This window comes from Macaca thibetana, chromosome 11 (assembly GCF_024542745.1).
Source record: "Macaca thibetana thibetana isolate TM-01 chromosome 11, ASM2454274v1, whole genome shotgun sequence".
In the NCBI taxonomy this organism is placed as follows: domain Eukaryota; kingdom Metazoa; phylum Chordata; class Mammalia; order Primates; family Cercopithecidae; genus Macaca; species Macaca thibetana.
In genome coordinates, this window is record NC_065588.1 from 42,834,969 (window position 1) to 42,849,137 (window position 14,169).

A 14,169-nucleotide genomic window follows, 5' to 3' on the forward strand; every position below is an offset into this window, starting at 1 on the left:
TATATATATATATTTTTTATGTAGCACCATTTGTTTATATCCATTTATCCATTCTTGGACATTTGGGTTATTTTCCCCTTTTGGCTATTGTGAATGTTATGAATATTCATAAGCAAGTAGTAGTTTGAGTCTTGCTTTATATATATTTTTTACTTTAAGTTCTGGGGTACATATGTTGAATATGCAGGTTTGTTACATAGGTATACATGTGCCATGGTGGTTGGCTGCAGCTATGAACCTGTCATCTAGGTTTTAAGCCCCACATGCATTAAGTATTTGTCCTAATCCTCTCCCTCCCCTCTCTCCTGACCTCCCAACAGGCCCCAGTGTGTGATGATCCACTCCCTGTGTCCACGTGTTCTCATTGTTCAGCTCCCACTTATGAGTGAGAACATGCAGTGTTTGGTTTTGGTTAGTTTTCTGAGGATGACAGTTTCCAGCTTCATCCATGTCCCTGCAAAGGACATGAACTCATTCTTTTATTATGACTGCATAGTATTCCATGGTGTGTATGTGCCACATTTTCTTTATTCAGTCTATCATTGTGGGCATTTGAGTTGGTTTCAAGTCTTTGCTATTGTAAATAGTGCTGCAATAAACATACGTATGCGTGTGTCTTTATGGTAGAATGATTTATAATCCTTTGGGTATATACCCAGTAATGGGATTGCTGGGTCAAATGGCATTTCTGGTTTGAGATCCTTGAGGAATCACCACACTGTCTTCCACAATGGCTGAACCAATTTACACTCCCATCAGCAGTGTAAAAGTGTTCCTATTTCTCTACATCCTCTCCAGTGTCTGTTGTTTCCAGACTTTTTAATGATTACCATGCTAACTGGCATGAGATGGCATCTCATTGTGTTTTTAATTTGCATTTCTCTAATGACCAGTGATGATGAGCTTTTTGTCATATGTTTGTTGGCTGCATAAATGTGTTCTTTTTTAAAATGGTTTTATTATTTATTTATTTATTTATTTATTTATTTATTTATTTATTATACTTCAACTTCTAGGGTACATGTGCACAACGTGCAGGTTTGTTACATAGGTATACATGTGCCATGTTGGTTTGCTGCACCCATCAACTCACCATTTACATTAGGTATTTCTCCTAATGCTATCCCTCCCCCAGCCCCCCCACCCACTGACCGACCCTAGTGTGTGATGTTCCCCTCCCTGTGTCCATGTGTTCTCATTGTTCAACTCCCATGTATGAGTAAGAACATGTGGTGTCTGGTTTTCTGTTCTTGTGATACTTTGCTTACAATGATGGTTTCCAGCTACATCCACATTACTGCAAAGAACATGAACTCATCCTTTTTCATGGCTGCATAGTATTCCATGGTGTATATGTGCCACATTTTCTTAATCCAGTCTATCACTGATAGACATTTGGGTTGGTTCCAAGTCTTTACTATTGTGAACAGTGCTTCAGTAAACATATGTGTGCATGTGTCTTTACCGTAGAATGATTTATAATCCTTTGGGTATATGCCCAGTAATGGGATTGCTGGGTCAAATGGTATTTCTAGTTCTTGATCCTTGAGGAATCGCCACATTGCCTTCCACAATGGGTGAACTAATTTATACTCCCGCCAACAGTGTAAAAGCATTCCTGTTTCTCCACATCCTCTCCAGCATTTGTTGTTTCCTGACTTTTTAATGATCACCATTCTAACTAGCATGAGATGGTGTCTCATTGTGGTTTGATTTGCATTTCTCTGATAATCAGTGATGATGAATATTTTTGCATATGTCTGTTGGCTGCATAAATGTCTTCTTTTGAGAAGTGTCTGTTCATATCCTTTGCCCACTTTTTGATGGGGTTGTTTCTTTTTTTTTTCCTGTAAATTTGTTTAAGTTCTTTGTAGATTCTGGATATTAGTCCTTTGTCAGATGGGTAGATTGCAAAAATTTTCTCCCATCCTGTAGATTGCCTGTTCACTCTGATGATAGCTTCTTTTGCTGTGCAGAAGCTCCTTAGTTTAATTAGATCCCATTTGTCTATTGTGACTTTTGTTGCCATTGCTTTTGGTGTTTTAGTCATGAAGTCTTTGCCCATGCCTATGTCCTGAATGGTATTGCCTAGGTTTTCTTCTAGGGTTTTTATGATGTTAGGTCTTACATTTAAGTCTTTAATCCATCTTGAGTTAATTTTTGTATACAGTGTAAGGCAGGGATCCAGTTTCAGCTTTCTACATATGGCTAGCCAGTTTTCCCAGCACCATTTGTTAAATAGGGAATCCTTTCCCCATTGCTTGTTTTTGTCAGGTTTGTCAAAGATCAGATGGCTGCAGATGTGTGGTGTTATTTCTGAGACCTCTGTTTTGTTCCATTTGTCTATATATCTGTTTTGGTATCAGTGCCATGCTGTTTTGGTTACTGTAGCCCTGCAGTATAGTTTGAAGTCAGGTAGTGTGATGCCTCTAGCATTGCTCTTTTTGCTTAGGATTGCCTTGGCTATGTGGGCTCTTTTTTAGTTCCCTATGAACTTTAAAGTAGTTTTTTTCCAATTCTGTGAAGAAAGTCAGTGGTAGCTTGATGGGGATAGCATTGAATCTATAAGTTACTTTGGGCAGTATGGTCATTTTTACAATATTGATTCTTTCTATCCATGAGCATGGAATGTTATTCCATTTGTTTGTGTCCTCTTTTATTTCATCGAGCAGTGGTTTGTAGTTCTCCTTGCAGAGGTCCTTTACATCCCTTGTAAGTTGGATTCCTAGATATTTTATTCTCTTTGTAGTAATTGTGAATGGGACTTCACTCACGATTTGGCTCTCTGCTTGTCTATTATTGGTGTATAGGAACGCTTGTGATTTTTGCACATTGATTTTGTATCCTGAGACTTTGCTGAAGTTGCTTATCAGCTTAAGGAGATTTGGGGCTGAGATGATGGGGTTTTCTAAATATAGAATCATGTCATCTGCAAACAAGGACAATTTGACTTCCTCTTTTCCTAATTGAATACCCTTGATTTCTTTCTCATGCCTGATTGCCCTAGCCAGAACTTCCAACACTATGTTGAATAGGAGTGGTAAGAGAGGGCATCCTTGTCTTGTGCCAGTTTTCAAAAGGAATGCTTCCAGTTTTTGCTCATTCAGTATGATATTGGCTGTGGGTTTGTCATAAATAGCTCTTATTATTTTGAGATACATTCCATCAATACCTAGTTTATTGAGAGTTTTTAGCATAAAGAACTGTTGAATTTTGTCAAAGGCCTTTACTGCATCTATTGAGATAATCATGTGGTTTTTGTCATTAGTTCTGTTTATGTGATGGATAACAATTATTGATTTGCGTATGTTGAACCAGCATTGCATCTCAGGGATGCCAACTTGACATGATGGATAAGCTTTGTGATGTGCTGCTGGAATTGGTTTGCCAGTATTTTATTGAGGATTTTCACATTGACGTTCCTCAGGGATATTGGCCTAAAATTCTCTTTTTTTGTTGTGTGTCTAGCAGGTTTTGGTATTAGGATGATGCTAACCTCATAAAATGAGTTAGGGAGGATTCCCTCTTTTTCTATTGATTGAAATAGTTTCAGAAGGAATGGTACCAGCTCCTCTTTGTACTACTGGTAGAATTCGGCTGTGAATCCTTGTGGTCTTGGACTTTGGTTGGTTGGTAGGCTATTAATTATTGCCTCAATTTCAGAACCTGTTTTGGTCTATTCAGAGATTCCACTTCTTCCTGGTTTGGACTTGGGAGGGTGTTTGTGTCCAGGAATTTATCCATGTATTCTAAATTTTCTAGCTTATTTGCATAGAGGTGATTATAGTATTCTCTGATGGTAGTTTGTACTTCTGTGGCATCGGTGGTGATATCCCCTTTATCATTTTTTATTGCATCTATTTGATTCTTCTCTCTTTTCTTCTTTATTAGTCTTGCTAGTGGTCTATCCATTTTGTTGATCTTTTCAAAAAACCAGCTCCTGGATTCATTGATGTTTTTTTGAAGGGATTTTTGTGTCTCAATCTTCAGTTCTGCTCTGATCTCGGTTATTTCTTGCCTTCTGCTAGCTTTTGAATCTGTTTGCTCTTGCTTCTCTAGTTCTTTTCATTGTGATGTTAGGGTGTCAATTTTAGCTCTCTCCTGCTTTCTTTTGCTGGCATTTAGTGCTATAATTTTCCCTCTATACACTGCTTTAAATGTGTCCCAGAGATTCTGGTACGTTGTGTCTTTGTTCTCATTGGTTTCAAAGAACATCTTTGTTTCTGCCTTCATTTTGTTATTTATCCAGTACTCATTCAGGAGCAGGTTGTTCAGTTTCCATGTAGTTGTGCAGTTCTGAGTGAGCTTCTTAATCCTGAGTTCTAATTTGATTGCACTGTGGTCTGAGAGAATGTTGTGATTTCTCTTCTTTGACATTTGCTGAGGAGTGTTTTACTAACAATTTTGTGGTCAATTTTAGAATAAGTGCGATGTGGTGATGAGAAGAATGCATATTCTGTTGATATGGGGCGGAGAGTTCTGTACCTGTCTATTAGGTCCACTTGGTCCAGAGTTGAGTTCAAGTCCTGGATATCCTTGTTAACCTTCTGTCTTATTGCTCTGTCTAATATTGACAGTGGGGGGTTAAAGTCTCCCATTATTATTGTGTGGGAGTCTAAGTCTCTTTGTAAGTCTCCAAGGACTTGCTTTATGAATCTGGGTACTCCTGTATTGGCTGCACATATATTTAGGATAGTTAGCTCTTCTTGTTGAATTGATCCCTTTATCATTATGTAGTGGTCTTTTCTCTTTTGATCTTTGTTGGTTTAGAGTCTGTTTTATCAGAGACTACGATTGCAGCCCCTGCTTTTTTTTTTTTTCTTTCCATTTGCTTGGTAGATCTTCCTCCATCCCTTTATTTTGAGCCTATGTGTGTCTCTGCATGTGAGATGGGTGTCCTGAATACAGTATGCCAATGGGTCTTGACTCTTTTCCCAGTTTGCCAATCTGTGTCTTTTAATTGGGGCATTTAGCCCATTTACATGTAAGGTTAATATTGTTATGTTTGAATTTAATCCTGTCATTATCATGTTAGCTGGTTATTTTGCTTGTTAATTGATGCAGTTTCTTCATAGCATCTCTGGTCTTTACAATTTGACATGTTTTTTTCAGTGGCTGGTACTGGTTTTTCCTTTCCATGTTTAATGCTTCCTTCAGGAGCTCTTGTAAGACAGGCCTGGTGGTGACAAAGTCTCTCAGCATTTGCTTGTTTATAAAGGATTTTATTTCTCCTTCATTTATGAAGCTTAGTTTGGCTGGATATGAGATTCTGGGTTGAAAATTCTTTTCTTTAAGAATGTTGAATATTGGCCCCCACTCTCTTCTAGCTTGTACAGTCTGCCAAGAGATCTGCTCTTATTCTGATGCGCTTCCCTTTGTGGTAACCTGACTTTTCTCTCTGGCTTCCCTTAATATTTTTTCTTTCATTTCGATGTTGGTGAATCTGACAATTATGTCTTGGGGTTGCTCTTCTTGAGGTGAATCTTTGCAGTGTTCTCTGTATTTCCTTAATTTGAAGGTTGGCCTGCCTTGCTGGGTTAGGGAAGTTCTCCTGGATAATATCCTGAAGAGTGTTTTCTAACTTGGTTCCACTATCCCTGTCACTTTCCGTTACACCTATCAAACTTATATTTGTTTTTTTCACATAGTCCCATATTTCTTAGAGGCTTTGTTAGTTTCTTTTCACTCTTTTTTCTCTAATCTTGTCTTCTCACTTTATTTCATTAATTTGATCTTCAATCACTGATATCCTTTCCTCCACTTGATCAAATCGGCTATTGAAGTTTGTGCATCCATCACGAAGTTCTTGTGCCATGGTTTTCAGCTCCATCAGGTCATATATGGTCTTCTCTACACTGTTTATTCTAGTTAGCCATTGGTCTAACCTTTTTTCAAGGTTTTTAGCTTCCTTGTGATAGGTTGCAACATGCTCCTTTAGCTCAGAGAAGTTAGTTATTATGGACCTTCTGAAGCCTACTTCTGTCAACTCATCAAACTCATTCTCCATCCAGTTTTGTTCTGTTGCTGACAAGGAGCTGCGATCCTTTGGAGGAGAGGAGGTGCTCTGTTTTTTGGAATTTTCAGCTTTTCTGTTCTGGTTTTTCCCCATCTTTGTGGTTTTGTCTACCTTTGATCTTTGATGTTGGTGACCTACAGATGGGGTTTTGGTGTGGATGTCCTTTTTGTTGATGTTGATGCTATTTTTTTCTGTTTGTTAGTTTTCCTTCTAACAATCAGACCCCTCAGTTGCAGGTCTGTTGGAATTTGCTGGAGGTCCACTCCAGACCCTGTTTGCCTGGGTATCACCAGCAGAGGCTGCAGAACAGAAAATATTGCTGCCTGATCCTTCCTCTGGAAGCTTCATCCCAGAGAGGCACCCACCCGTTTGAGGTGTCTGTTGACCCCTACTGGGAGGTGTTTCCCAGTCAGGCTACACAGGAGTCAGGGACCTGCTTGAGGAGGCAGTCTGTCTGTTCTCGGAGCTTGAATGCCATACTGAGAGAACCACTGCTCTCTTCAGAGCTGTCAGACAGGGATGTTTAAGTCAGCAGAAGCTGTCTGCTGCCTTTTGTTCTACTATGCCCTGCCCCCAGAAGTGGAATCTATAGAGGAAGAAGGCATTGCTGAGCTGTGGTGGGCTCCACCCAGTTTGTGCTTCCAGGCCTCTTTGTTTACATTGTGAGCTACTCAGGCCTCAGCAATGGTGGACACCCCTCCCACCATTCAGCTGCAGCAGGGCAGGTCAATCTCAGACTGCTGCAATAACAGTGAGCAAGGCTCCGTGGGAGTGGGACCTACTGAGCTAGGCATAGGAGGATATCTCCTGCTCTGCCGGTTGCTAAGACTGTGGAGATAGCATAGTATTTTGTCAGGAGTGTACCGTTTCTCCAGATACAGTCTGTCACAGCGTCCCTTGGCTAGGAAAGGGAAATTCCCCCACCCCTTGTGCTTCCCAGGTGAGGCGATGCCTGCCCTGCTTTAGCTCACCATCCATGGGCTGCACCCACTGTCCAACCAGTCCCAATGAGATGAACCAGGTACCTCAGTTGGAAACGTAGAAATAACCATCTTCTGCATCGATCTTGCTGGGAACTGCAGACTGGAGCTGTTCCTATTCGCCCCTCTTGGAAGCGAAGCATATAAATGTCTTCTTTTGAGAAGTGTCTGTTCAGGTCCTTCACCCACTTTTTGATGGAGTTGTTCATTTCTTTCTTCTAAATTTGTTTGAGTTCCTTGTATATTCTGGACATTAGACCGTTGTCAGATGGGTAGATTGCAAAAATTTTCTCCCATTCTGTAGGTTGCCTGTTCACTCTGATGACAGTTTCTTTTGCTGTGCAGAAGCTCTTTAGTTTAATTAGATCCCATTTGTCTACTTTGGCTTTTATTGCCATTGCTTTTGGTATTTTAGTCATGAAGTCTTTGCCCATGCCTATGTCCTGAGTGATATTGCCTAGGTTTTCACCTGGGGTTTCTATAGTTTTAGGTTTTACATTTAAGTCTTTAATCCATCTGGAGTTAATTTTTGTATACAGTGTAAGGAAGGGTCCCGTTTCAGTTTTCTGCATATGGCTAGTCAGTTTTCCCAGCACCATTTATTAAATAGAGAATTATTTCCCTATTGCTTGTTTTTGTCAGGTTTGTTGAAAATCGGATGATTGTAGTTGTGTGGCATTATTTCTGAGTCCTCTTATCTGTTCCATTGGTCTATATATCTGTTTGGGTACCAGTACCATGCTGTTTTCGTTACTGTAGCCTTGTAGTACAGTTTGAAGTCAGGTAGTGTGATGCTTCCAGGTTTGTTCTTTTTGCTTAGGATTGTCTTGGCTATACAGGCTCTTTTTTGGTTCCGTATGAAATTTAAAGTAGATTTTTCTAATTCTATGAAGAAAGTCAATGATACCTTGATGGAAATGGCATTGAATCTATAAATTATTTTGGGTAGTATTGCCATTTTCATGATATTGATTCTTCTCATCCATGAGCATGGAATGTTTTCCATTTGTTTGTGTCCTCCCTGATTTCTCTGAGCAGTGGTTTGTAGCTGTCCTTGAAGAGGTCCTTCATCTCCCTTGTAAGTTGTATTCCTAGATATTTTATTTCTTTGTAGCAATTGTGAATAGGAGTTCACTCATGATTTGGCTCTCTGCTTGTCTGTTATTGGTGTATAGGAATGCTTGTGATTTTTGCACATTGATTTTTTATCCTGAGAGTTTGCTGAAGTTGCTTGTCAGCTTAAGAAATTTGTAGGCTGAGACAATGGGGTTTTCTAAATATACATTCCTGTCATCTGCAAACAGAGATAATTTGACTTCCTCTCATTCCATTTGAATGCCTTTTATTTCTTTCTCTTGCCTGATTGCTCTGTCCAGAACTTCCAATACTATATTGAATAGGAGTGGTAAGAGAGGGCACCCTTGTCTTAAGCCAGTTTTCAAAGGGAATGCTTCCAGCTTCTGGCCATTCAGTATGATATTGGCTATGGTTTTGAAATAAATAGCTCTTGTTATTTTGAAATATGTTCCATCAATACTTAGTTTATTGAGAGTTTTTAGCTTGAAAATGTGTTGAATTTTATCAAAGGCCTTTTCTGCATGTATTGAGATAATCATGTGGGTTTTGTCATTGGTTCTGCTTATGTGATGGATTGTGTTTATTAATTTGTATATGTTGAACCAGCCTTGCATCCCAGGAATGAAGCTGACTTGATCATGGTGGATATGCTTTTTGATGTGCTGCTGGATTCAGTTTGCCAGTATTTTGCTGAGGATTTTCACATCAATGTTCCTCAGTGATATTGGCCTGAAACTTTCTTTTTTATTGTGTCTCTGCCAGGTTTTGGAATCAGGATGATGCTCGCCTCATAAAATGAGTTAGGGAGGATTCCCTCTTTTTCTGTTGTTTAGAATAGTTTCAGAAGGAATGGTACCAGCTCCTCTTTGTGCCTCTGGTAGAACTCGGCTGTGAATCCATCTGGTCCTGGACTTTTTTTGGTTGGTAGGCTATTAATTGCTGCCTCAATTTCAGAACTTGTTATTGGTCTATTCAGGGATTCAACTTCTTCCTGGTTTACTCTTGGGAGGGTGTTTGTGTTCAGGAATTTATCCATTTCTTCTAGATTTTCCAGTGTATTTGCATAGAGGTGTTTATAGCATTCTCTGATGGTAGTATGTATTTCTGTGGCATCAGTGGTGATATCACCTTTATCATTTTTTATTGCATCTATTTGATTCTGCTCTCTTTCCTTTATTAGTCTGGATAATGGTTTATATATATTTTTAATCTTTTCAAAAAACTAGCTCCTGGATTCATTGATTTTTTTGAAGGTTTTTTTTGTGTCTCTATCTCTTTGAGTTCTGCTCTAATCTTAGTTATTTCTTGTCTTCTGCTAGCTTTGAATTTGTTTGCTTTTGCTTCTCTAGCTCTTTTAATTGCAATGTTAGGGTGTGGATTTTAGAGCTTTCCCACTTTCTCCTGCTGGCATTTAGTGCTATAAATTTCCGTCTAAACACTGCTTTAACTGTGTCCCAGAGACTCTGGTACATCAACCAGTAAGTTGATCTCATGAATTTCAAATAACTTATTTCTGCATTAATTGCATTATTTACTCAGGAATCATTCAGGAACAGGTTGTTCAGTTTCCATGTAGTTGTTTGGTATCGAATGAGTTTCTTAATCTTAAGTTCTAATTTGATTGCCCTGTGGTACGAGAGACTGTTATGATTTCCTTTATTTTGCATTTGCTGAGGAGTGTTTTACTTCCAATTATGTGGTCAATTTCAGAATAAGTGTGATGTGGTGCTGAGAAGAACGTATATTCTGTTGATTTGCGCTGGAGAGTTCTGTAGATGTCTATTAGGTCAGCTTGATCCAGAGCTCAGTTCAAGTTCTGATATCCTTGTTAATTTTCTGTCTCATTGATCTGTCAAATATTGACAGTGGTGTGCTAAAGTCTCCCACTATTACTGTATGGGAGTCTCTCTTTGTAGGTCTGTAAGAACTTGCTTTATGAATCAGGGTGCTCCTGTATTGGTTGCATATATATTTAGGATAGTCAGCTCTTCTTGTTGCATTGATTCCTTTACCATTATGTAATGCACTTCTTCATCTTTTTTGATCTTTGTTGGTTTAAGTCTGTTTTATCAGAGACTAGGATTGCAAGTCCTCTTTGTTTGTTTGTTTGTTTGTTTTCTTTTGGCTTTCCATTTGCTTAGTATTCCTCCATCCCTTTTTTATGAGCACATGAGATGGGTCTCCTGAATACAGCTCACTGATGAGTCTTGACTCTTTATCCAATTTGCCAGTCTGCGTCTTTTAATTGGGGCATTTAGCCCATTTACATGTAAGGTTAGTGTTGTTATGTGTGAATTTGATCCTGTCATCATAATGCTAGCTGGCTGTTTTGCATATTAGTTGATGCAGTTTCTTCATAATGTCATTGGTCTTTTCATTTTGGCATGTTTTTTCAGTGGCTAGTACTGGTGGTTCCTTTCCATATTTAGTGCTTCCTTCAGGAGCTCTTGTAAGGCAGGCCTAGTGGTAACAAAATCCCTCAGCGTTTGCTTGTACATAAAGGATTTTATTTCTCCTTCACATATGAAGCTTAGTTTGTCTGGATATGAGATTCTGGGTTAAAAATTCTTTTCTTTAAGAATATTGAATATTGGCCCCCACTCTCTTCTGGCTTGTAGGGTTTCTACCAAGAGATCCGCTCTTATTCTGATGGGCTTCCCTTTGTAGGTAACCCGACCTTTCTCTCTGGCTGCGCTTAATATTTTCCCCTTCGTTTCAACCTTGGAGAATCTGACGATTATGTGTCTTGGGGTTGTTCTTCTTGAAGAGTATCTTAGTGGTGTTCCGTGTATTTCCTGAATTTGAATGTTGGCCTGTCTTGCAAGGTTGGGGAAGTTCTCCTGGATAATATCCTGAAGGGTGTTTTCCAATTTGGTTCCATACTCCCTGTCACCTTCAGGGACCCCAATCAATTGTAGGCTTGGTCTTTTCACATAGTCCCATATTTTTAGCAGGCTTTGTTCATTCCTTTTCATTCTTTTATCTCTAATTTTGTCTTCACGCCTCATTTTAGTAAGTTGATCTTCAATCTCTGATATCCTTTCTTCTGCTTGATCGATTTGGCTATTGATTCTTATATATGCTTCATGAAGTTCTTGTGCTGTATTTTTCAGCTCCATCAGGTCATTTATGTTCTTCTCTAAATTGGTCATTCTAGTTAGCAGTTCCTATAACCTTTTGTCAAGGTTCTTAACTTCCTTGCATTGGGTTATGACATGCTCCTTTAGCTCACAGGATTTGTTATTACTCACCTTCTGAGGCCTACTTCTTTCATTTTGTCAAACTCATTCTCGGCCCAGTTTTGTGCCTTTGTTGGAGAGGAGTTTTGATCATTTGGAGGAGAAGAGGCATTCTAGTTTTTGGAATTTCCAGCCTTTTTGCACTGTTTTTTCCTCAGCTTCGTGGATTTATCTGTCTTTGATCTTTGAAATTGGTGACCTGTGGATGGTGTTTCTGCGTGGGACTTCTTCTTGTTGATGTTAATGTTATTGCTTTCTGTTTGTTAGTTTTTCTTCTTACAGTCAGGCCCCTCTTCTGCAGGTCTGCTCCAAACCCTATTTGTCTGGGTATCACCAGCAGAGGCTGCATAGAAGTAAAGATTGCTGCCTGCTCCTTCCTCTGGAAGCTTCATCCCAGAGGAGCACCAGTGTGATGCCAGCCAGAGCTCTCCTGTATGAGGTGTCTGTCAATCCCTGTTGGGAGCTCTCTCCCAGTTAGGAGGCACAGGGGTCAGGGACCCACTTGAGGAGGCAGTCTGTCCTTTAGCAGAGCTCGAGTGCTGTGCTGGGAGAACCCTCCTTGTCAGGATCTGTTGCTCTCTTTAGAGGCGGCAGGCAGGAATGTTTATTTCTGCTGAACCTATACCCACACCTGCCCCTTCCCCCAGGTGCTCTTAAGCAGTGAAATGGGAGTTTTATCTATAAGCCCCTGACTGGGTCTGTTGCCTTTCTTTCAGAGATGCCCTGGCCAGTGATTAGAGAGGCCATCTGATCACAGCCGCTTTGCCATGCTGTGTTGAGTTCTGCCTAGTCCTTAGTACTGGCAAAGGAAAACTGCCTACTCAAACCTCAGTAATGGTGACGCCCCTCCCACTACCATGCTCAATCCTCTCAGGTTGACTTCAGACTGCTGTGCTGACAGTGAGAATTTCAAGCCAGTGGTTCTCAGCTTGCTGGGCTCCATTTGGCAAGGGGATCTGCTGAGTGAGACCACTTGGCTCCCTGGTTTCAACCCCCTTTCCAGGGGAGTGAATAGTTCTGTCTCATTGGGGTTCCAGGTGCCACTGGGGCATGAAAAACAAAACAAAACAAAATAAAACAAAACAAAACAAAAAAACAACTCCTGCAGCTAGCTCAGTGTCTCCCTAAACAGCCACCAAGTTTTGTGCCTGAAACCCAGGGCCCTGTTGGTGTATGCACACAGGGAATCTCCTGGTCTGCGAATTGCAAAAACCATGGGAAAAGCATAGTATGTGGTCTGGATAGCACAGTCCCTCACTTAGCTGGGGAAGGGAGGCCCCCAACTCCTTGCACTTCCTGGGTGAGGTGATGCCCCACCCTGCTTCTGCTTGCCCTCCGTGGGCTGTACCTACTACCTAACCTTCCCAATGAGATGAACCAGGGTGCCTTAGTTGGAGATGCAGAAATCACCCATCTTCTGTGTTGATCTCGCTGGAAGCTGCCAAACAGAGCTGTTATTCAGCCATCTTCAAGTTCTGTTTTCAATTGTTTGAAGGATAGACCTAGAAGTGAGGTTTCCGGGTCATAAGGTAATTCTGTGTTTAACTTTTTTGAGTAACTGCCAGAGTGTTTTCCACAGCAGCTGTACCATTTTATATTGCCACCGATGATGGATAAGTATTCTTGTTTCTCCATATCCTCAACACTTTTTATTATTATTATTTTTAATAATCATCTTGGCCAGGCGCAATGGCTCATGCCTGTAATCCCAGCCCTTTGGGAGGACGAGGTGGGCAGATCATGAGGTCAGGAGATTGAGACCATCCTGGTGAAAACCCATCTCTACTAAAAATACAAAAACTTAGCTGGGCATGGGTGGCATGCACCTGTAGTCCCAGCTACTCGGGAGGCTGAGGCAGGAGAATCGCTTGAGCCCAGGAGGTGGATGATGCAGTGAGCCAGGATCACACCACTGCACTCCAGCCTGGGCAACAGAGTGAGACACCGTCTCAAAAAAAAAAGTAATAATCCTAGTGTGTGTGAAGTGGTATCTCATGTTTTTTGTTTTTTTCATTTACTATACTTTAATGCTTATGACATAATTTTAAAGAGGAAAATATTAGTTGGGACAAAGGAAGGAGTCAGATTTTTAGGTAACACTGGAAAATTTTAAGAAGAAACAGCAAGATGATACATGAAATTATATAGACCTTATGCCAATCCTTTACTCAGATGACAAACTTTGTTACATACAGACAAAAGCTTGTTTTGTACAGACTTGGAAATCCCAAACTTTTTCTGTGAATTTAATTAAGTGGTCCACCTTGCCTGTTCTGATACCTTTCTCAAAGACGTACTGAGGTATTGTACAACTGTGGTGCCGAGTGGTGGTCCCATTGCTGGTATTTTTTCACTCTTTCTCTAAGATTATTTCATCCATATGTACAATCTCATCACCTCAGGGAAAGCATAAAGCATTTCCCACCTGTGTGTCTCACCTCTCAGATATGTCCTTATTTTATTGTAGGAGAATAGGGTTGTACCTTAGTTTTGCTGCTACCCACAACTCATGCTCAAATGCAACTGCCTCGGTGATGCGCACTGTAGTTAAACCCTTACTAAACCCTTTCATCTTAAAGTCTGAGTAATAAAGACATAAAATGAGCTCTGAAAGGATTCTTAAGAGGAAAGCAATGAAAGCATCATTTTTCAAAAAGTGCATGTGATTTTATTGTGGTTTTGATTTACATTTCCTTAATGATCAGTGATGTCAAATGACTTTTCATGTATTAGTGTGTTTTCATGTATTTCCCCAAAGATGACTTTTCATCTTTGGAGAAATGTCTTTTCAAAGTCCTTTGCCCATTTTAAAATTGGATAGTTTGTCTTTTTGTTGTTGAGTTGTAAGGGTTCTTTA